Consider the following 23802-nt stretch of genomic DNA (forward strand, 5'->3'; position numbering starts at 1 on the left):
TCACTCAAGCCGTTGCGGCGTTTGGATGTGCGACCTGCGGCGCGATCAAGCAAGGAGTACGGCGGGTACGCGATGCGTTTGCATTCGATGCGGGTGCCATCGCGTCAGCGGCGGCGCGGGCGTTCTACTGAGCGTGCGTTTTCGCTCGTGAAAAACGCGCCATGCGGTTCCAGCTTTAAGCGTGGCGCGTGCCGTCGATAGCAATGCTTTGCCCCGTCGATAGCAATGCTTTGCCCGCCTGATGTTTGTTGACTTCCTGCGCAAGCACGCGTGCTGTGCAGGGCATTGACGTCGTCGCTATCTTTCTAACGCATGCGTGACGAGAAAGTTGCGCTCGCCCGCGTGCTCATGACGCGTGACGAAAACTACAAACTGTCCCCTGATTCGCCGGCTTTTGAGATGACGTAGGCTAACAGCGTCGTTCGAACGGAGCGTCAGAGGCGTTCTTCTGCCAACAGCTGCATGCTTCCCGTTACTGTTCTGGTTGACGGATCACTTGACGTCTCTCTTCAGTAACTCTCTACCATATTTCATTGTTCCGGTGTCTTATAGCCTCTCACTGCCAACTTCGATTTTTATTCCTCTTTTATGCCATGTGTCTGACCTGATAAACACGACGTGACTCACTTGACATATTATATGGCTAATAATCATTTCAATAAATAACTGCCCTGACTGACTAGGACTGACTAGGAAATCATTTGTGATATTCTTTTATGGCATGGCGTTTGGACGTCGAGGCGTCCTGGGCGTCCAACGCTATGCCAGTTTAGGGCCAAGCGAATACGAATCGAGTAATCCTCAAACAACCCCCGAAAAGGTTGCGATTACATGCAAGTCTTCTTGGGCTTTATAAATAAGTTATATTTATTTCTTTTCTACTTATTCGCTATTTAGCATGGAGATAACGCTTTTTTTTCAAATTTGCTTCTCGACCACCCCTATACCTTATAGGTAAGAGAGAAGTGGAAACAAAAAAAAATCTCCTATGAATTTTAAACAGCACCTGATCTCTATAATAATGGACGTTTACAAAAACTTTATCGCACAAGAGACACGGGGACAATGTAGACAGACATACTATTTGTGTAGCTTTTTATCTGGTGTCCCAACCAAATTTTGGAATAAAGTACGATTCCGATTCTTAAATCACCCGCAGCGGTGGCTCAGTTAGCGAAGGCGTTGCGCTGCTGGGCACGAGGTCGCGGGATCGAATCCCGGCCGCATTTCGATGCAAAAACGCCCGTGCGCTTGCGTTGTAGTGCACGTTAAAGAACCCCAGGTGGCCAAAATTAATCCGGAGCCCTCCACTACGGCGTGCCTCATAATCAGAACTGGTTTTGGCACGTAAAACCCCAGAAAGAACATATTCTTAAACCATTAGATCTTCCTGAAATTTCGCAAATGTCCACACGTTGCGGCACACAACGACGGCAGTACAAACTAATCTTATCATCCTGCAACTTAGCACTTTACTAAGTTTTGGCATAATTTGCTGTTTTCATGTATTTCATGATTCATATGTCATGAGTTACGAAAGCTATATATCCCTGTGTCATTAGTGCGCTAAAGGCTAAAATGGAATACCAGTTTGCCCAAACTTACATTCGTTCAATTATGTACCGTTAGATTCTATTGCCAACTAGGAACAAACGTATTTTCCTATTTTTTGCGCACCAGTACAGATAGGCTCTCCCAAGCATATTGCAAGGCGGTAGGGGACCATGGCATATCTGCGACTATTCACTGACAGTTCAAACGAGCGCCCTGAATTTCTCTGCATTTTCGAATTTACCTTCGATATGCCCATGCAGGGAACCATTTTATGATGGCAAGTAACGACGGACCTGCCGCCTGGCTGCATTTATCAATTCAATGGTTATTTGAACGTCAAATGTCATTCAGGATGTTGTGGACACAGCCAAAAAGCTATTATTTGGCTTGACGGGGATCGTCCCCTTTTACAGTGCAACGGTTGCAGTATGCGAACGCAGAAACATATATGATACATACATAAATGTTAAATACAAGCATGTATGTGCGTTATACACTGACAAATGATGCAAACATTTGTGTGCATTTAAGAACCTTGAAATGGAACGAAAAATGTTAGGCCTAACGTTAAGAGACAGGAAGAGAGCGGTGTGGATCAGAGAGCAAAGTGGTATAGCCGATATTCTAATGGACATTAAGAAAAAAATGGAGCTGGGCAGGCGATGTAATGCGTAGGATGAACAACCGATGGACCACAGAATGGGTGCCAAGAGAAGGGAAGCGTAGTCGAGGACGGCAGAAAACTACGCGGGGTGATGAAGTTAGGAAATTTGCAGGTGCTTGAGTAAGTAGTCCGGTAACCGAAGTACTTTTTTATAATCTTTATTGTACCACGTTATCATAATCCCGTAAAATAAAAACTGAACACGGTAAGGAGTGCGCCCTTATGGCGCGTTTAAATGAAGAATTAAAAAAAGTTGGAAGGCGATTCAACCTCCAGTTAAAGTAGATGAAAGAAAGTCTTTCTAAGCGAGTTTGGGGTGAAATAGGGGCGGAGTCACTGCGCACCGCACTTTACCGCGTCACTCCTCGCGTGACGGGTGTAGGAGGAACGTCGGACTCGATCAAATTTTCTAACAGCACTATTTCCGGGATTGGCCCACATTTTGAAGTATGAGGACGTGTTAATTAATTCGAAATAATTTTCGGGACTAGCCACATCAAAACTACGATCCGAATATTATGTGAGGAAAACGACCCGTCCATGGCGCAATTGTTACAGTATCAAGCTTCTGTGCTGGATGACCTCCGTTGGAATCGGGCCGTTGTGCAGTTGTATTGATTTACTACTGCGATAGCAATTATATGGACACTCCAGGCGCATTTCTGGTACCGCCGTCGGCGCCTATCTTCAAAGTGATATGCGATGGGGACAGAGCGCTTCATGTGCGCTGTGTTCTCGCCGCTCGCCTTGAAGCGGGAGGTCAATTCGCTCGCTGCCGCACTTCCTCGTTCCACCGTTTTGACTGTGAGTGTGCGCGGTCATCGAGTGCGATGTGCTGATGTTTGTTTGTGCACCCGTGACACCATGCCAGTCAGTTAGCGAATGCTTACAAATATATACGGCCGATAAAACTCCTATCCTTACTTTGTATAGTTGTCTACTAATTTGCTATCGCAACCGACGCATCGCCTATCGTGCGAAACTGCGACAAATTTTTTTGAAGAACCACAATTTGCCGTACGGGCACTGAATGCGCTAGCAACATATTAGAATATTGCGCGAAGTAAGGCTCGTAGCTTTCGCGTTTATATGAGTTGAATTAAACATAAGCTGGCTAAGTAAACACGCGAGACGTGACGTGCGCAGAAGGACACAAAGAACGCGATGAGCGCGAGCAACATCGACTAGAACTTGGCGTTGTCGCCTTGCCTCGCATTCTCGTCATGCTCAAAGCGAGCACAATGTGTGCGTCCGCTTCATAGTTTTGAACTGCAGGGTTTGGCCGGCGTTGTCAGCCTTCCACAGCGCCGCGTCTCGGTGCCCCCGGCCATGGCTGCTGGATAAAAAAAAAAAAAGGTGCGGCCTGCCGCGTGCATCGAAAACGGTGTGATCCGCCGCGGCGCCACACGTCGAGGGCATCGGCATAGCAAATGCGTCAGGAATGCGCTTGGAACGCCTTCGCGCGTGCCAGCCGACGCGTTCCGTCGCCGATGGCTAGTAAAGTTTTTTTAGGGACTTTAATGGCTAGCGCCGTTCGGCCCAGCCAAGCGGCCGACAATGCAACTACCGCAGTCACATTCGCTCCCATTGCAACGCGCCCGACGCAGCAGGCGGTACCTTTTTTTATTGCGATAGCAATTATATGGACACTCAAAAGCAGATTTCTGCCGTCGGCGTCGCCGTCGCCGTGAGGTTCCGTATGACGTCATTTGGAGATGAAATCGTCGCCGCGCGCCGAACGCTGTATGCGCGAGTGAAAGGGCGCGAGGGGCGCGTCTTTCACGGGGAGTGAACGCACGGCGGAGAACAAACGCGCGTTCTGCGCCGTGCTCGCTTAAGGGCTGCAGAAGTAGGCGTCTCTTTTCTCCTTTACAATCACCATATATGTAGAGCAAACGCGCCTTCTTCCGACGCGCGAGAGGCCGTGGGGGAGGGGGAGGGAAGGGAGGCGACGTTTAGCTGCGGCGCCAAGTGCCTATTTATATTAGAAGCTCCGGCAACAGTCACCAACGCCGCACGCATTTTGAGCGAACGTGGGCAAAACGCCGATGGCGTCGACAGCAGTTCTGCGTGTTGCCGATGCTGCTGCATGTCCAAGTTTATACAGCTGATAAAGCTAATATCATTACTCCGTATAGCTCTCTACAAGTATGCTATCGCAATTGATGCTTCGCCTTTCAGGTGAAACTGCGACAACTTTTTTTTTATCCACCGGCCGTGCCCCGGCGTTGAGCTGCAGCGTGCGCCGCACACGCAGGTTGTTTGAAATGTGGTTCTGGCGCAACAAAACTAAAGGCCCAACCGCATGCACGCGATTTTCGAGCGACAGCGACAAGCGACGGCGACGAGCGACAGGTTTTGCCGTCGCGGAGGGCTATCCGTCGCTGTCGCTGGTCGTGTCGCCGGTTTCTGGCCAGCCAGAAAATATCGCTTGTCGCCCGGAAGTCAGCGCGACGACATCCGCTGGGGACAGCGATTGCACAACAACATGGCACCAATCAGTCGGCCCGCTTCGATCTGAATTCGCTCTTGCAACTTGCTCTCTGCTGTGACAGCAAAAAATAAATAGTACAATCAGTCATCGCTTCACCTCATCGCTAGCTGAAGACTAAGTATCGGCGCTCTCTTGACGTTATTATTGAGATCGGTTGTTTTGTTTTGACGCTGTCAGGCCTGAGACGCCACCGAGAGCCGAGAAAGTGTTTTCAGTTTTACTCAATAGATGGCGCCACGGCAGCTTACGCTGGCTTTTCCTACAGCAGTCTGGGAATATAAGGAACTGGTGGAGGTTATGCAGCATGAAATAAGGCGGACACGGCAATACAATTGTTGGATTGGAAAGAGGAAACCACGTAAGTGGTGGAACAAGGAAATTAAACAAGCTATAGAAGAGCGTAAAGAGGCATCTAGGGTTCATCGAGAAGCCAAAAAGTTGGGATTACAAGAAGAAGAGGTGCTCCTTAGATGGAATACGTACCGAGAAAAGAAAAGGGTTGCGAGTGAGCTCGTGCAAGAGAAAATTAAATGCGCAAGTGAACGTTGGGTGCATAACATTCACAAAAGAGACAAAGGCGCCCCAAAAAGATTCTGGAACCATATAAAAGCACTCGGAGCTCCAACTAGAAACTCGCAAACGGCTATAAGGGATGAAGACGGTAACATCTATGAAGGCGATGATGCGCTGCGGTACATCACAGACGTTATCAGGCATAACTTCGGTACGAGAAAAAGCGTAGTTCAGACAACAGATCCAGCAACAACAAAGAGGCCTGAGAGATCAAAATTCAGCATAGAAAGCTTTTATTGGAAAAAGGCAGCAGAAAATGTCCCTAACAACACGGCAGCAGGACCCGATGAAATCCCAATACAGCTAATCAAAAACCTCGGTCCAAAAAGCAAGGCACTGCTGACTAATGCCATAGAGCAAGTGATTAGAACAAAGAATATTCCCGTTGGATGGCGTGAAAGCAAGATGAATCTTATCTACAAAGGCAAAGGAGATAAGGATAAGACGAGCTCGTACAGGCCAGTTACAGTAACGTCGGTGATATATAGAATAGCAATGCAAGCCATAAAATTAGAACTGTCGAAGTGGGTGGAAGAAAACGGTGTATTGGGGGAACTACAGAATGGGTTCAGGCCAGGCAGACGCTTAGAAGACAATATGTTTGTACTAACTCAGTGCATAGAGATTTCAGTAGCTCAGAAAAGACCTTTATGGATAGCATTTCTAGATATTAAAGGAGCTTATGACAACGTAGACAGGGAATTGTTGTGGGATATTCTTCAATACGAAGGCATAGATGACGATTTCGTGGAGCTGCTGAGGGAGATATATCGAGACAACCAAGTACAAGTGGCATGGGAAGGCCGAAAAGGAAATGAAATGGTGGGAATTCACCAAGGATTGAAGCAAGGATGCCCTCTGTCACCATTGTTGTTCACGCTTTACGTCAAGGGCATAGAAAGACGACTGGAAAACAGCGAATTAGGTTTTGATTTATCCTACATGCGTAATGGACAAATGGTGCAACAGAAGATCCCTGGACTGATGTACGCAGACGACATTGTGCTACTAGCGGACAATAAAAAAGATTTACAGATACTTGCGAATATCTGTGGGAACGCAGCGACAAATCTAGGCCTTAAGTTTAGCACAGAGAAATCAGGGATTATGATCTTTAATGAGCACACGAGTAACTTCGTGGTGTCAATTCAACAGCAAGTAATACCCATAGTGAAGCAATATAAGTACCTCGGCGTACACATAAACGAAGGAAAGAATTACTCAAGCAACCACCAAGATAATCTGAAAATAAAGGGGAAGCGGAATGCAGCATTAATGAAACACAGAGCACTGTGGGGCCACAATAAGTATGAGGTGGTGCGTGGAATCTGGAAAGGAGTAATGGTGCCAGCGCTAACATTCGCAAATGCCATTATATGCTTAAAATCGGATATATTGGCGGGTTTGGAAGTTAACCAAAGATCAGTAGGCCGGTTGGCTTTGGGAGCACACGGTAATACAACAAATGAGGCAGTGCATGGAGACATGGGTTGGGCCTCTTTTGAAGTCAGAGAAGCACAAAGCAAAATTAGTTTTGAAGAAAGGCTCAGGAACATGGATGAAAATAAATGGGCGGCTAAAGTGCACAAGTATCTCTACATGAAAAGCGTGGACACAGAATGGAGGAAGAGGTCAAGGAAGTTGGCAACCAAGTACAGGATAATCGAAACTGTAAATAGACAACCAGGGGTCATCAGAAAGAAAGTGAGAGAAATAGAGACCGTGAATTGAATGCAAAGAATGGAAACGAAAAGGACAATGGAGATTTACAAGAATGAGAAGAAAGAAATTAGAAGGGAAAATCTGTACGATAACACAAAGGGCAGTGCCTTGCTATTTGAGGCTCGAGCCGGTTGCCTAAGGACGAAAACATATCGGAACAAATATTCGGAATTAGATGAGACATGTGTATGCTGCAGTAAAGATCCAGAGACCACTCAGCACATCCTAATGGAATGCGACGGGATCCACCCAGCGAGAACCGTAGGTAACGTGCAACTCCCAGAAGCGCTTGGGTTTAAAGTGGAAGGAAACATAAACAGATCAGCCGTAGAGATCAGCAAGATACGATTAGAGTACTGGTGGAAAAAAAGTAGGGAAAAGATGGATGCGACCTGATCTCTTAAAATCATAGGCAGCGGTACAAGGTAAATTTTTGAAAAAGAAAAATAATGATAGGTATACAAAAATGCAAGATAAAGAACATGTATAGTATACCTGATTAAATCAAGCAGGCTAGGTGACTATTTGTCGCCGCCCCGTTTCAAAGGGGATGCCAATAGATCATCATCATCATCATCTGGCGGCATGGGATGGAGTTCCACTGGGGATGCATGGGACGGATTTTCACTGGGGATGATAACATATTTTAGCTAGGTCTAGATAAAACATTGACCTTTTGATAAAATTGATATTTCTTTACGCGCGCATGATAACATTTATTCGCACAACAATGTAAATCCGTCGCTACTCTTTTACGCGATGTCGCGTTCATGTGGTTGCTCCACGCCGCGACATGACAGCGCGACAGGGTGTGCCTGTCGCGTCGCTTCTCGCTGTCGCTTGAATATCGCGTGCATGCGGTTGGGCCTTAAGAGGAAAGAAGAAGCGACAAGTAGTCCGGCTGCGTTTGCCAGTCCTTTGGTCGCTCGGAACAGACACTGAATCGACGCAGCTTCCACGTGCGATGGTTTCGCGCTTGCGCAGACGCGGAAGGGAAAAGCCGCAAAATAAGTAAACTTTTACACTCAGTGGTGTGTTCTGTCTTATTTTACCGTTGCTAATAATCTGTTCATGTTTTCTCTTCCCCAGCCTAAAGTGGATTAATACGCGGGACTCTTCACAAGCGCTCTCACTTGGAAAGCTGCCCAAGGGCAGCTTGCCTTCGCCTCTCCTGTTTCTGAAGTAAGCAAAAACGACCGACCAACCGACCGACACCCATTTTCACTTCCCGTGACCCTTGCGATTACTGACCCATTTGAGTAACGAATCATAAGCAATATTTCGGATCCCCATATTCACTCGCATGTTACCAAGCACCTCGAGAATAATGATTTTAACCCTTTCTGGTCCAATGATTCCTGTGTAAATCACAATGCCTGGTGAGGTGTACTTGACCGATAGAAAAGCCTAAGTTAGACCATATGTGAAAAATCACAGTTACAGCAACTACGATTGCCTAGACATTATACCACAGTAAGTTTAGGAAACATAAATTATGCAATGTTCATGTAAATATCACTTTTCATATTTGTTCCGGGGCTCCGGAACGTTTTTGGGGGTGGGGGGGGGGAAGTATTATCGTCTTTGTATGTTGTGTTTATTATTTTTTCTCAATATTTGTCAATTCATATTTATTTACATTACATTTTATTATTTTAATAATTAGTATAATTTTAATGACATGAATTATTAATTATGACAAGTTAGCTGTATTAAATTTTAAATATTTACACAATAGCTTATTCTGCATACACTTTAAAAAATGGCTGAAATTTCAGAAGTACTCAAATCTGCGCAGACCGCGCAAATGAGAAAACGGGTTCGAAAGCTGCGAAAAAATCATTTTTAATGCTTCTGCATTCGCTCCCGCACTGAAGCAAATGTGAACTGACACAAGTAAACAAATTTGATACAAGTAGAGAAGAAAGTAGGCCCTAGGTACAACGCTATTATCGCAGATTGAGGAGCTTCATGGCTGGCATGACAAGAGGGCGTTGGGCCGGAGGGGTTGGCAAATGAGGCCGAAGGTCGCTGTTCCTTCTGCCGTTCTAGACACGAACTCTTTCCTAACGGCATCCAAGTGCAGTTCCGTAGCTTTCTTCTTGTGCACGTGGAGAATGAGAAGGTGTGTCAGCCTCCTCTGCGTCATTCGATTGCGCAAAAAAATGTTTTATTGCGATAGCAATTATATGGACACTTCAACCGGATTTCTGCCGTCGCCGTCGCCGTGAGGTTCCGTATAGATTCCAAGGGCGATAAAATCGTCGCCGCGCGCCGTATGCGCGAGCGAAAGCGCGCGGGGGACGCGCGCTATCACGCAGGGCGAACGCACGGCGGAAAGCAAACGCGACCGTCCCGCGAAAGGCTGTTGGGGTATGGGAGGGAGGGAGGCGGGGCGGCGCTGTGCTCCGGCGCCAAAGGCGTATCTTGCCACTCAATCTCCCACGCGAAAGCAAGAAACGGGAAGAGGGGGGGAGGGGGGGGGGCAGCTTCTCCTCTGCCAACAACTTTTCTGCCTGGCGGTCGCCCGCACCGTCTCTTATCTCCACACGGCTCTGACCTTTGTATGGGCTGTGCATTTGCCGCTCAGTTTCCGTTGAAGCGATAGACCGCGCGAACTTGCGCTTGCTGCCAGTGTTTTGACAGTCGTTGGCTGCGGTCATTCAGTGTGATCTATTCATGTTTGCTTGTGCGCGCTGACATCACGATTGTTAATTCAGTTAGTAAGCCAATGTGTCCAAGTTTATGCAGCCGATAAAACTACTATCCCTACTCCGAATAGCGCTCTACTAATTTGCTATCGCAATCGATGCTTCGCCTTTCGGGCGAAACTGCGACATTTTTTTACTCGCCTCAGAGCACTGAAAGATTGCTCTCCTGAACCAGCTGAAGCAAGCACAGAAAACACGAGTTGAAGGTACCGAACAACCTCGTCCATCATCTTACGCATATCGGCAGACTTCCCCTGCAGAATTTGTAAAATGCGTTCACTTGCGGCCGGACCCTCGTCACGCAGGAGCGTTGGGAGAAGCACGAGTTGCGCTGAAAGTCTGCTGATGTCAAAATCTGCAGCGTGTGCTCCTAAAAACGTATTTAGGTCGTTTGCCACGAAGTTTTGACATTCAGCAGCGTCATTCAAAATTCACTCGAGCCTGATCAGCTGCTCCATGCCAGGCTGTTCAAATCGCCGTGCGATCTCGCTGTTATCACGATCGATAGCGGCAAAAACAGTTTTCTCTGTGACGACTTGCCGTCAAACGCTGCAGGCTCCTCAGGCTTGTATGTGAATTGAAGCCTTCTGGAAGGCTTCGAAACTCTGGGCACACGGGGTCCCTTTAGACCTAACTCTGTTGCTCTTGAGTTCCTCCGCTGCCATAGGACGTCAGATGAGGCGTCAGACTGTAACCTTGACAAGCGGTCACAAAGAGCCTCTGCTGCTTCTTTTGCTCCTGCAGCTCGGTAAACTGGGCATTGGAGCATCCTTGCTAATTCCTCGCATGGGCCTAACAGGGCTATAGAAAGGTCGATACCCAATAAAGTTTCGAACTTCTTTAACACTTTCTAATATCCTTTTATGGTTGCCTTGCTGGTGCCACTGAGAGAGCTTTGAACCAGTCCCTGCAAAGTCGCCTGCACCCTTTCATAGTTCTCAACGAACCTGTCCATTGATTTTACTGTAACTTTCCACCTCGTTGGACACAATTGTAGCAGTAGCGTGTTCGGCCAGGAACAATCCTTAATTAATTAATTAATTAATTAATTAATTAATTAATTAATTAATTAATTAATTAATTATGGGGTTTTACGTGCCAAAACCAGTTCTGATTATGAGGCACGCCGTATTGGCGGACTCCTGCTCACCGGCGTCCTTACCCGGAGGGAGTACTACGCACAATTACAACGCTCAAGTTCAACGACGATTTGCGTGGCAGTAGTTGTCTTTTCCTTCTTGTCAGGGGGCAGTCTATGAGCTGGTCATCGACCTTTTGTGCAGGATTTCCGCATTAGGAATAGTTGTGGTCAGTTTTGTTGGATCTTACGATGTACCTTGGAATTATACAGTGTCCAGTGATTGTGTATTATTTTGTAGGGAAGTGCGGCGGCATGAGGGAAATGTTTCTTATCCATTTTCCCCTCTCCGTGTGTAAGTCAATATTCAGCCAAGTTTTACTTTATCTATTCGCGTAGCTTTGATATATATAAGAGTTTGGTTTATGGTATGTTGAGTGGCTATGAGGGATATTCTACGATGGATCGTATCCATGTCATAAATTAGGTAATCGAGAAACCTGCGGAATACAATCCACCTCTGTACATGGATTTCATTCACTATGAAAAGGCATTTGATTCAGTAAAGATACCAGCAGTCATAGAGGCATTGCATAATCAAGGTTGACAGGAGGCATACGTGAATATTGACACGTATACATGTTTATCTTTCACCGGTGGCCGCTTTCCACCGGCTAACAAATGTTAAACGTTATCGCTCGGCGCAGGACGCGCCTGTATCGGAAGTTTCTAGAACGTTATCGATGCTTCTTTCCGTTGCCTGTTTTCACCGACGCTTATGTTATCTGATTGTATGACCGACGCGAATTGTCTAGAACTTTCTGGAAGACACGCGGGCATCAGGGATTAATCTGGAACCTTCGATGACTCAGGTATAAAAGCCGACGCGCTTCGCCGCTGATCAGATTTTCGACGATCGCCGACTGTGTTCGCCGCTATCGTTGTGCTTTGAGTGTACCTTGCTTTTGTGGGCACAGGTTCGCCCAATAAACAACCAGTTTCGTCGTACACAGTTTTACGACTGTTTTCTTCAGCGTCACTACTACGTGACATCTGGTGGAGGTGCGTTTGTGTCCATGCAGCGGACGCCCCCGCAAAGCCGCGACCCAAGCCCGAAACCGGAGGACGAGACCAACGTCGCCAAGGACCAGCGAGCTAGCCGTAGGCAGCAAGGACTTTTGCCAGAATACGGACTTCTTCCCGAGAAGACCACAGCGATCAAGGCCAAGTCAACGACCACAATGGCAGCCCCAGCGTCCCCCATCCTGCTGCAGCAACCTCGGGAGCCACCGACCTTCCGTGGATCATCAGCTGAAGACCCTGAAACATGGCTGGAGACGTACGAGAGGACCGCAACATTCAACAAATGGAGCGACGATGACAAGCTGCGCCATGTCTATTTTTCGTTGGATGACGCTGCTCGGACATGGTTTGAGAACAGAGAGACCACCCTGGTGACTTGGGACCTATTTCGCGAGAACTTCGTGAGGACCTTCACGAGTGTCGTACGAAAAGAAAGGGCTGAAGTTCTCCTGGAAACCAGAGTTCAATTGCCGAACGAGAGCATCGTGATCTTCACGGAGGAGATGACTCGCCTCTTCCGCCACGCCGACCCCGACATGTCTGAAGAAAAGAAAGTTAGGTTCTTGATGCGGGGCGTCAAGGAGAATCTATTCACCGGATTGATGCGCAACCCGCCCAAGACTGTGGCAGAATTTGTTTCGGAGGCGACAACGATCGAGAAGACGCTTGAAATGCGAGCCAGGCAATACAACCGCCGTGCGCTAACAAACTACGCCGAAGCTCAAGCTCTAGGCGCCAACGACCTGCACGAGGCGATCAGAGCGGTTGTACGGGAAGAACTACAGAAATTATTCCCAAGATCGCAGCCTCAGGTGGCTTCAATCGCTGACATAGTTAAAGAAGAGGTTCAGCGATCTCTGGAAGTGCCAGAAGTTCCGGCATCGCCTCAACCACAGCCGCAAGCGATGACCTACGCCGCCGTCGCCCGTCGTCAAGGCCCCCCTCCGCGCTCGCGCCAGGGCCCCGTAACGCCGCAGTTCCGTCGTCCACCGCCGCCGCCGCCAGCACGCCCGCCCGTCGCCCAGCGCAGCTACCAGCGGAAGACGGACATTTGGCGCGCCCCCGACCACCGCCCGCTCTGCTATCACTGCGGGGAAGCCGGCCATGTCTACCGCCGATGCCCATACCGCGAGATGGGCCTACGAGGGTTCGCCGTCAACGCGCCACGTCCACAGCTTGGCGAGCGACCACGTGACATCGCCGACTACCTTGCCGGAGCCCAGTGGCAACCACGACGACCCTCACGCTCGCCGTCACCAGGCCGCTACATCTCGCCGCATCGCCGCCTGTATGCCGGCCCAACCCGGGGCCGATCTCCCAGCCCATACCCGGGAAACTAAAAGCAGCAACCGATGGAGGTGCGGTTGCTGTACGACGCAATGCCGAAGATCCTCCGCCGCCGACGACGACGACGACGATTCGCGAATCATCACGACGAGATATCAGCACGCCGCCTAGCAACAGCCTTGACAACACATCGCCGCCGAACGAAGACCTTCCGACGCGGCGTAGCAGCAGCAGAGCAAGCCGACGCAGCCGTGATCCGACGCCACGAATTAACCGCAACGCCAGACGCCGGTCTACCGATCTAGACGTGCTCATCGATGGTCATAACGTCACCGCTCTCGTCGACACTGGTGCCGACTATTCAGTTTTCAGTGGCACGTTCGCCGCCAAGTTAAAGAAGGTGAAGACGGCCTGGCAAGGACCCGATATACGGACAGCGGGAGGTCACCTAATAACGCCGGCTGGAATCTGCACAGCGCGAGTCACGGTAAACAACCGCACTTACCCGGCGAGCTTCGTAATCCTGCCGCACTGCTCCAGGGACGTCATCCTAGGCATGGACTTCCTAAACCAACATGGTGCAGTCATCGACTTAAGGTCCAAGTCGATAACGCTTTCAACACACAAAGCGATACCACCGGATACAAGCATCAGTTACCATGCCTTGAATGTGCTTGAAGAACAAGTCACCATTCCGCCGCGCTCCAGCGTAATGATTTCCGTCGGTACCGAAGTGCCTGCAGACATGGAAGGCATCATCGAGGGCGATCATCACTTACTGCTCGACCGTGAAATTTACGTCGCTAGAGGCATAGCTGAGCTACGTGCAGGGAAAGCAAGGGTGATGCTCACGAACTTCAGCCCCGAATATAAGCACATTAACAAAGGCACCACGGTCGCCTACATCGACGAAATAGTACAAGCCAGCAGTGCTTTCGCCTTCACGGATTCCAGTGCACCTGCAACGACGACTATAATACTAGAGCCAACTTTCGACGTCAATCAGAACCTTCCCAGGCATAAGAAAGAACAACTAAAAGCTCTGCTCCTGCAATACAAGGACTGCTTCTCGTCGTCGTCAAAAGTTCGACAAACCTCTGTCGCCAAGCACCGCATCATCACCGACGAAAATGTCCGCCCACTCCGTCAGAGCCCCTACCGTGTTTCGGCGCGCGAACGTGAAGCCATAAGGCACCAAGTCGACGAAATGCTACGCGACGACATCATCCAGCCGTCCAAGAGTCCGTGGGCGTCCCCCGTGGTGTTAGTGAAGAAGAAGGATGGAACCCTACGTTTCTGCGTCGATTATCGTCGGCTCAACAAGATCACGAAGAAGGACGTATACCCCCTCCCACGGATTGACGACGCCTTGGATCGACTCTACAACGCAAAGTATTTTTCGTCGATGGACCTCAAAACCGGCTACTGGCAAATCGAAGTCGACGAGAGGGACCGGGAGAAGACTGCCTTTATAACACCAGACGGACTGTTCGAGTTCAAGGTCATGCCGTTTGGTCTTTGCTCGGCACCTGCGACATTCCAACGCGTCATGGATACAGTACTGGCAGGCTTGAAGTGGCAGACTTGCCTCGTCTATTTGGACGACGTCGTTGTGTTTGCCTCAAGCTTCGAAGAACACCTGCGGCGCCTTGAAACAGTTCTTCAAGCAATCAAAACCTCCGGACTCACGTTAAAGCCCAAAAAGTGCCGCTTCGTATATGAGGAGCTCTTGTTTTTGGGCCACGTCATCAACAAGTCTGGAGTGCGCCCCGACCCTCAGAAAACTGCGGCCATCTCCAACTTTCCTCCGCCCGCTGACAAGAAGGCAGTGCGTAGGTTTCTTGAACTGTGCGCCTATTACAGGCGCTTCGTCAAGAATTTCTCACGGATCGCTGAGCCACTGACGTATCTCACGAAGGCCGACGTCGAGTTCAAGTGGGAGACGCCGCAAGTTGAAGCATTCGAAGAACTGAAGCGACGCCTGCAATCGCCGCCAATACTTGCGCATTTCGACGAAAACGCCGATACGGAAGTCCACACCGACGCAAGCAGCGTAGGACTCGGCGCCGTGCTTGTGCAGAGGACTGACGGACTAGAAAGGGTTGTAAGTTACGCTAGCCGGTCGCTATCGAAGGCGGAAGCAAATTATTCCACAACAGAAAAGGAGTGCCTCGCCATCATCTGGGCTACATCAAAGTTTCGCCCCTACCTCTATGACAGGCCCTTTAAAGTTGTGAGCGACCACCACGCCTTGTGTTGGCTAGCTAACTTGAAGGATCCTTCAGGTCGCCTCGCACGCTGGAGCCTGAGACTTCAAGCATTCGACATCACCGTCGTTTACAAGTCCGGGCGAAAGCACTCTGACGCCGATTGTTTGTCTCGCGCCCCCGTCGAACCGCCGCCACAAGACGACCAGGATGACGACACTTTCTTGGGACCCATCAGTGCCGACGAATTCGCCGAACAACAACGAGCCGACCCGGAACTAAGGAGCCTTGTAGACTACCTGGAAGGCAAGACCGTCATTGTGCCGAAGGTGTTCAGGCGAGGATTGGCGTCGTTTTTCTTGCAAAACGAGATTCTCCTAAAGAAGAACTTCTCGCCTCTCCGAGCCAACTACCTCCTCGTGGTACCCTCAGCATTGCGTCCAGAGGTTCTGCAAGCTCTCCATGACGACCCAACGGCTGGACATCTCGGTTTTTCACGCACTCTCGCGAGGATACAAGAAAAATACTACTGGCCTCGCCTCTCTGCCGACGTCGCCCATTACGTAAGGACATGCCGAGACTGTCAGCGACGCAAAACACCGCCGACAAGGCCAGCCGGACTTCTACAGCCAATCGAGCCACCTCGCCGACCGTTCCAGCAGATCGGGATGGACTTACTGGGGCCTTTTCCGACGTCGACGTCCGGGAATAAATGGATCGTCGTCGCTACGGACTACCTCACCCGCTACGCCGAAACAAAAGCCTTGCCCAAAGGCAGTGCCGCCGAGGTAGCCCGATTCTTCGTTGAGAACATCCTCCTGCGTCACGGTGCCCCAGAAGTCCTCATCACCGACAGAGGCACGGCCTTTACGGCAGAACTAACTCAAGCCATCCTGCGGTACAGCCAGACAAGCCATCGCCGCACCACCGCCTACCACCCGCAGACGAATGGCCTCACCGAGCGCCTAAATAAGACCATCGCCGACATGCTGGCAATGTACGTCGACGTCGAACACAAGACGTGGGATGCCATCCTTCCGTACGTGACCTTCGCATACAACACGGCCGTGCAAGAAACGACGCACATGGCGCCGTTCAACCTGGTCTACGGAAGGAACGCGGCAACGACGCTTGACGCCATGCTACCAGACGTCGCTGACGAAGAAAATGTCGACGTTGCCACTTATTTGCAGCGTGCCGAAGAAGGTCGACAGCTCGCCCGCCTGCGCATCAAGAACCAGCAGAGGACCGACAGCCGACACTACAATCTGCGACGACGCTACGTCGAGTACCAGCCCGGCGACCGTGTTTGGGTCTGGACCCCGATTCGCCGACGAGGACTTAGCGAGAAACTGTTGCGTCGCTATTTTGGACCATGTAAGATAATCCGACGTATTGGCGCACTGGACTATGAGGTCGTGCCAGACGGCATTTCGCAATCACAGCGGGGCCGGGCACGACCTGAAGTCATCCATGTGGTGCGTCTTAAACCTTTCTACGCCCGCTGACGACCTTAGGTACTTCGTTACTTTGTTATTGTTTTTTTTTGTTTGTTGTTTATTACGCATGGTTTTGTTTTCGCTTTCGTGTTTGTAGCATCGGGACGATGCTTTTTTAAGGGGAGGGTATTGACACGTATACATGTTTATCTTTCACCGGTGGCCGCTTTCCACCGGCTAACAAATGTTAAACGTTATCGCTCGGCGCAGGACGCGCCTGTATCGGAAGTTTCTAGAACGTTATCGATGCTTCTTTCCGTTGCCTGTTTTCACCGACGCTTATGTTATCTGATTGTATGACCGACGCGAATTGTCTAGAACTTTCTGGAAGACACGCGGGCATCAGGGATTAATCTGGAACCTTCGATGACTCAGGTATAAAAGCCGACGCGCTTCGCCGCTGATCAGATTTTCGACGATCGCCGACTGTGTTCGCCGCTATCGTTGTGCTTTGAGTGTACCTTGCTTTTGTGGGCACAGGTTCGCCCAATAAACAACCAGTTTCGTCGTACACAGTTTTACGACTGTTTTCTTCAGCGTCACTACTACGTGACAATATCTTGGCGAATATCTACAAGGATTGCACAGCAACCTTGGTTCTCCACAAGAAAAGTAGAAAGTTACCTATCAAGAAAGGGGTCAGGCAAGGAGACACAATCTCTCCAATGCTATTCACTGCATGCTTAGGAGAAGTATTCAAGCTCTTAGAGTGGGAAGGCTTAGGAGTGAGGATCAACGGCGAATATCTCGGCAACCTTCGGTTTGCAGATGACATTGTCCTATTCAGCAACAATGGGGACGAATTACAGCAAATGAGTGAGGACCTTAACCGAGAAAGTGTAAGAGTGAAGTTGAAGATCAATATGCAGGAGACAAAGATCATGTTCTATAGCCTGGCAAGTGAACAAGAATTCAGGATCGCCAGTCAGCCTCTAGAGTCTGTAAAGTAGTACGTTTATTTAGGTCAATTACTCACAGGGGACCCTGATCATGAGAAAGAAATTTACAGAAGAATAAACTTGGGTTGGAGTGCATACGGCAGGCATTGCCAAATCCTGACAGGGAGCTTACCACTGTCACTGAAAAGAAAAGTGTACAATCATTGCATTCTACCGGTGCGAATATATGGGGCAGAAACATGGAGTCTAACAAAGAAGCTCGAGAATAAGTTAAAGACCGCACAAAGAGCGATGGAACGAAAAATGTTAGGCCTAACGTTAAGAGACAGGCAGAGAGTGGTGTGGATCAGAGAACAAACAGGGATAACTGATATTCTAGTTGACATTAAAAAAAGGGAAGCTGGGCAGGCCCTCTAATGCGTAGGCATGGACAACCGTTGGACCATCAGAGTTACAGAATGGATACCAGAGAAGGGAAGCGCAGTCGAGGACAGCAGAAAACTAGGTGGGGTGATGAAGTTAGGAAATTTGCAGGTACAAGTTGGAATCAGCTAGCGCAAGACAGGGGTAATTGGAGATCACAGTGAGAGGCCTTCGTCTTGCAGTGGACATAAATACAGGCTAATGATGATCTATCTATCTATCTATCTATCTAGCCGCCTACGTCTTCACGCTCCCATGGCCGTTTCGTTAAATCGGTATGTTGCAAAATTGGCATAGCACGACAAGAGTGTATGATGAACATAAATGACAGGTCATGACATGAATATTATGACATGCATGCCTTGTAGGTCATGAAACAGCCGCATACGTCTTGGGGATCTCATGGTCGTTTCGTAAACTTGATATGTACCAAAATTGGCGTAGTACGATCAGAGTTTATGACGAACATAATAGGTCATGACATGTCATGACATGCGTGTCATGTAGCTCATGAAACATCCGCCTACGTCTTGATGTTCTCATGGTCATTTCGTTAACTTGGTATGTGCCAAAATTGGCATAGATGACAAGAGTGTAGGACGAACATAAAGGATAGGCCATGACATGCATGTAATGTAGGTCATAAAACAGCTGCCGAAAATGCCAATGACTAAGCGAAAAAAGATTAACACTAAAAAACCACTGGAATGGTTTCGGACATGGGCACTAAGTGAAGGAAACACTAAAGGATGATGGTAGAAGTCATAGTCGTTAGCAAGACACAGTGAAAATGACAATGACTCAGCGAAAAAAGATTAACACTCAAAAACCACAGAAATGGGTTCGGACGGGGGTACTAAGTAAATGAAAATGCTAAAGGGTTTATGGTAGAAGTCATAGTCATGAGCATGACTCAACAGAAATGACCATGACTCAGCGAAAAAAAATTAATACTCAAAAACCAATGGAAAGGGTTCGGATGTGGTACTAAGTGAAGGAAAAGGCTAAAAGTCGAAGTCATAGTTGTGAGCATGACTAAGGATTTCGCCTTAATGTCTCTTGGGCACAGCTAAACGGACTCCTGAGGACTCATGACATGAATGTCATGACATATACGAGGCTCACAGCTTGATCCTCCACTGTCTTCCTTGAACTAAATACAGCACCTTCATATTTGGGAATCATTAGGGGTACAGTATGTGTAATACGTAGACAACGTTCGAAGTAAGTGGGTTAAATGCGCCTTCTTACGATTGATTACGTATGTAAGTGGACCAGACCGTTATTAGTGTTTTTAAGACCGGTGTAAAACTTATACCGCTGGCTTGGCATAACTACAATTTCAACCAAGGTCAAATTATGCGAACATAGAGGGAACGCTACGCCAAGTTTGTGTACGATGCCTGTTGATCAAATACAGCTGTTGAAAAAAAAGTAAAAAAAAAATTCGTTAATCTTAAGCGAGCGTTCAAAAGTGTCAAGCTGTCGTTATATGCAACGTTTCCCAGATTTTCAAGTAAACTCTGCATTCCATAAACTATTTATTTAGAAGGAATGGCCACAGCTTAACTGGAATGTGCTGTAAATTTGTAAAGTTTCTGGCTTACTAGAAGCGTTACGAATATTTACTGAGCCCCTAAACATTGAGCCCCCGTTCTTGGGGGAAGGGAGGGGGGGGGGGGAGTTTAATGCGCGATACGTATATTGGATTTTCCTGGTGTCGTCCGCAGTGAACTAGGCGAGGAGGCTTCTTTATTTTCGGTGACAGTAAGGACGACGTAAAGGGTAATGTGTAGGTAAAGTTCAAAGCTGGTAGGTGGGTAATTGAGGCTGTCGCAATAAATTACGTATGTGTGTGCTCTAGAGCGGTATGTCTAACGAACGGGGCAGAATTTAACCCATTGGCTTGGCAGTACTACAATTGCCACCAAAATCAAACCCAGCAAAATTGGTGGAACGCTATGAAAAATAGCTCTGCAAAGGTAAATGAGTTGAATACAGCAGAGCTTTTGTAAAAAAAAAATGTCAATCAAGTTTTTGAATGTGTGATATTGCCGCTATCAGCTATGCTTCCCATTGTCCCGACAAGGTTACAACAGGTTTATATTAAAGGGGAGGGGTGGTCATGGTAAGTGCCATGTCTGACAAAATGTTCACGTTCGAGGGGTTGCGAGTTCGAACCGCATTGTGCAACTGTTTTTCGTTTTTGTTTTTTTGAGCTTGCTGCATTTATTTTTTCTTGGATCCTGGCCCAGTTAGATACTTTGCAAATAATTACTAAACCCTCGTCTTTTCCTCCCTATTTTCATGCGTCATAAAACGTTCGTATTGGTTTCTGCGAGGTCCTCGGCGAACTAACCAAGGCGATGCTTGGTTAATGTGCTGCTGAAATAACATGTGTGTTCATGAATTACTGGCGTTCAAAATTTTCTAACAATAATAAGTGCTCGAAAGCGCTGCATGTGGTCAAGGTTTCAAACGGAACCGTCATATACTAGTGTAATTACAGGAAACTAAAACTCTTATTTCAACTGCTCGAAATTGGAAATTGGTTGGTAACTCTCCAAGGTGGCAAACATCTGCTAGCATTATCTTTCTTTTCTTTCTTGTGAATATTGTGTATTTTAGGTTGACTGTGCTGTGCTGCGCATAACCTCGACAATACTGCCTTGACTAGTGATAAATTAGTGCTGTAGACTTACACACAAATAGTATTTTTGTTCAATTAATAAAATTGTGATAAATGATTAATTTTATATACACTGTACTGCTGCCACAGTGCGGGGCGAAGGACTAATTGCTTTTTGTCATTGTATCATCTTGAGATTTTACATAAGTTCAGGGAATATATTAAAATAATTGGTGCTATATATAGAAAGAGAGAGAGGGTGTTGCACAGTTTGTCCCCCCGAGAAATAGTTGGCACGCCACAGCCGTCCCTTCTGTTTCTCGCGCTGTACAGCTGTTTATGCCTTGCCAACATGTGCCCCCGCGAGCCTCGTAGATCTCAGCGTATGCCTCAGATAAAGCCGCACCGAATGGATGGTTTGTTAAAGACCACTTTCGGTGCACGGAGCAGCGTGGCTCCACGTCAATTTTGATTACCGCAGTTCTCTAGCGAGCATTATTTTGCCCGCGGCCACCGGGAACCGAATTCGCGCTGAATTCAGTGACTGAACGCCGTCGCAACTGAGTCGCCGGCGAGTGGGGGACACGGAACAAAATGAAGGCATCGGCATTGTGAGGTTTGCACTTTTCATGTGCAGCGATGGTCTCGTTGTGTTTGCGTGCACATCCCATTATTGTTTCTCTTATTGAGGAAAAATAAGTGCTTTCTTTTATTCTAGCCACAAGCTGGGAGCGACCGCTTTACAGGGCCTGGAAGCATCAACAGCATCTGCGAGTTGGTTATTGGGCATCACTGAGAAGACTAAATAATAAAGGCTGCTATTCTTTCGTGCTTTTCTTCACTCGGAGAGCTCCTTTGTTCCGCTGACACGGCACGGGTCGATAAAGCGTTCGCAAGGTGGCGTGAGCCGTTGGCAGCCCCAACACTCACCGACCGTCCGGGATGACGAACGAGCGTTGTCTCGCACATGTGCCGACAGCGTCCGGCGAGGCCACCTCGAGCGATCGTTGCGCGACACTGTCGGCCACCGGTGCCGACTATACGCCATGGCGGACGACGCCCACGTGAGCCGACGCGCGGCTGTGACGACGGCCGCAAGTGTCAAGAGGCGGAAGGCACGCCTTCGCGGATGCAGCGCCTATCTCTCGCCCAACAGCTGCCGCTCCGAAGAAGCGCTCGACAGCTGCACGTTGCGAGCACACTTCGGCCGCCCCCGATCAGTCGCGTCTATTTTTCTTTTTTTTTTTTTGCTTTTTTCTTTTACGTAAAGAAGATATTCCGGGGACGTGGTTGAGGGGGAGGCAATGATACAGCGCATTGGGCTTTGTTTCTGATGGTCGGCGATATCCCCGTCAGTACGGGAGAAAACTGCCTGGCTTTGCCGCCCGTAAACCTTGTCCGTACACATTATGGATATGTGAGCTAAGTCAGCGATACGTTTTCTTAACGGGATGATTGTTTGCCTACTCGTATAGTACACAGGAATGGAAGCGATGACGCTTACGATGAGGAAAAGTTGTTGCGTAGCTGCCAGCTAAAGGCGCTCGACGTCGCCTGCTGCATGCAAGCCGTCGCAAGCTGCGTCGCCGCGTTGCTCCGAGAAGGCGTTGTGCTGTCGAGCATCAGGTAGCCGCTTTGATTGCCGACGATGAGGGCCGTGCACTCAGATGAAGGCGCATGGTCAGAATTAATCCGTTTCTTCTTTCTGGGGTTTTACGTGTCAAAACCAGTTCTGATTATGAGGCATGACGTAGTGGAGGGCTCCGGACTAATTTTGACCACCTGCGGTACTTTAACGTGCACTAGAACGCAAGCACACGGGCGTTTTTTGCATTTCGCCTCCATTGAAATGTGGCCGCCTCGGCCGGGATTCGATCCCGCGACCTCGTGCTCAGTAGCGCAACGCCTTAGCTGACTGAGCCACCACGGCGGGTCGAGAATTATTCGGGACCACTACGGTGACCCACATTACCACTGCGTAGTTTGGAGACGTTAAATCTCATAACTTTCTATTCAGAGTCGCAGTTGGCCGAGGACGGGCTTATTGTAGAGACAGCGGGCAAAATGCGCCCGACTTAAAAAGAGTACGCCGAAAGCTCGTCCGGTGAGGTAGCACGTTAGAAAAGCTAAAAAAATGTATGTCGTTGACCAGGTCAAGTATTGATTCAACGGCAACGCACTTGTTGCGACATAAACGAACTTTGAATCAAATCACACACACACGCACACGCGCGCGTGAGTGAGCGAGGGAGCTATAAACACGCACACGAACGCTGCTCGTGTATGTATAGAGGTATAGTTTGTCTATGTCTTAAAAAGAGCGCTACCATTGATTCGACAATGACCTAACCAAGTAGACCACCAATGCCTACTGATCAGTTGCAGAAGGATGAAAAAGTGGGCGAACCTATCCATTCTTGGGCAGCGCGCACAAACGAGGGAGGACAAGCGCTGGTGTGGCGCTTTGGTACGGATCACAATCGTCGTCTGTTTTATTCGGGGCACGGTACGCTATGAACGCGGAGGTAAGCTTTGGGGTGGCTAGTTGTGAGTGTGTGTATTCGGAACCATTCGGGAGCCCAAGTTTCCTTGTTACTTTCTTTCCTTGTGCGATGCGTTGACCCAGTCAATAACTTGAATGCACTTTTGCATACTTTGCACGAGTCTTAAAACACACACGACGATCCGTTAGGACGTCACGTTTTTGCTCGTGTGGTCGTCTTCAATGTAACAGTGCTTGCAAGGTATTTTTTGAACCACTCTTAGGAATGTGTCGTCTTCTAGGCAGCTGTTACAATTCTCATTGCGGAGACAGGCGGGACAATGCTTCGCTCATGCAGGGCGCGTACGACATGGAGTCACTTCTCTCGTTTTTCGGCTTAAGGTTCAGCAACCACTTCTTGGAGATAAAAACAGCAGGGTTCGCCAACACTTCTGGGCGTTTAATAATGGCTACGGATTATACGCCAAGAGCTACCT

General features: G+C 48.6%; 1 protein-coding gene across 2 annotated transcripts in view; it reads right to left on the reverse strand.

Moving 5' to 3' along the window:
* The window catches only part of LOC119462588 (solute carrier family 41 member 1), a 520047-nt gene that overhangs the window by 445946 nt on the left and 50299 nt on the right, over positions 1-23802 (reverse strand). Inside the window, exon 1 of one of the 2 annotated variants that reach the window (XM_037723922.2) lies at positions 21754-21872. The exons of the other annotated variant lie outside the window; for it this stretch is intronic. The gene's annotated coding sequence lies outside the window, so the exon portion shown is untranslated. Of the gene's footprint in view, positions 1-21753; positions 21873-23802 lie in introns of those variants that run through there. 2 annotated transcript variants of the gene reach the window in all.

Source organism: Dermacentor silvarum, chromosome 8 (assembly GCF_013339745.2).
Source record: "Dermacentor silvarum isolate Dsil-2018 chromosome 8, BIME_Dsil_1.4, whole genome shotgun sequence".
NCBI classification, from domain to species: domain Eukaryota; kingdom Metazoa; phylum Arthropoda; class Arachnida; order Ixodida; family Ixodidae; genus Dermacentor; species Dermacentor silvarum.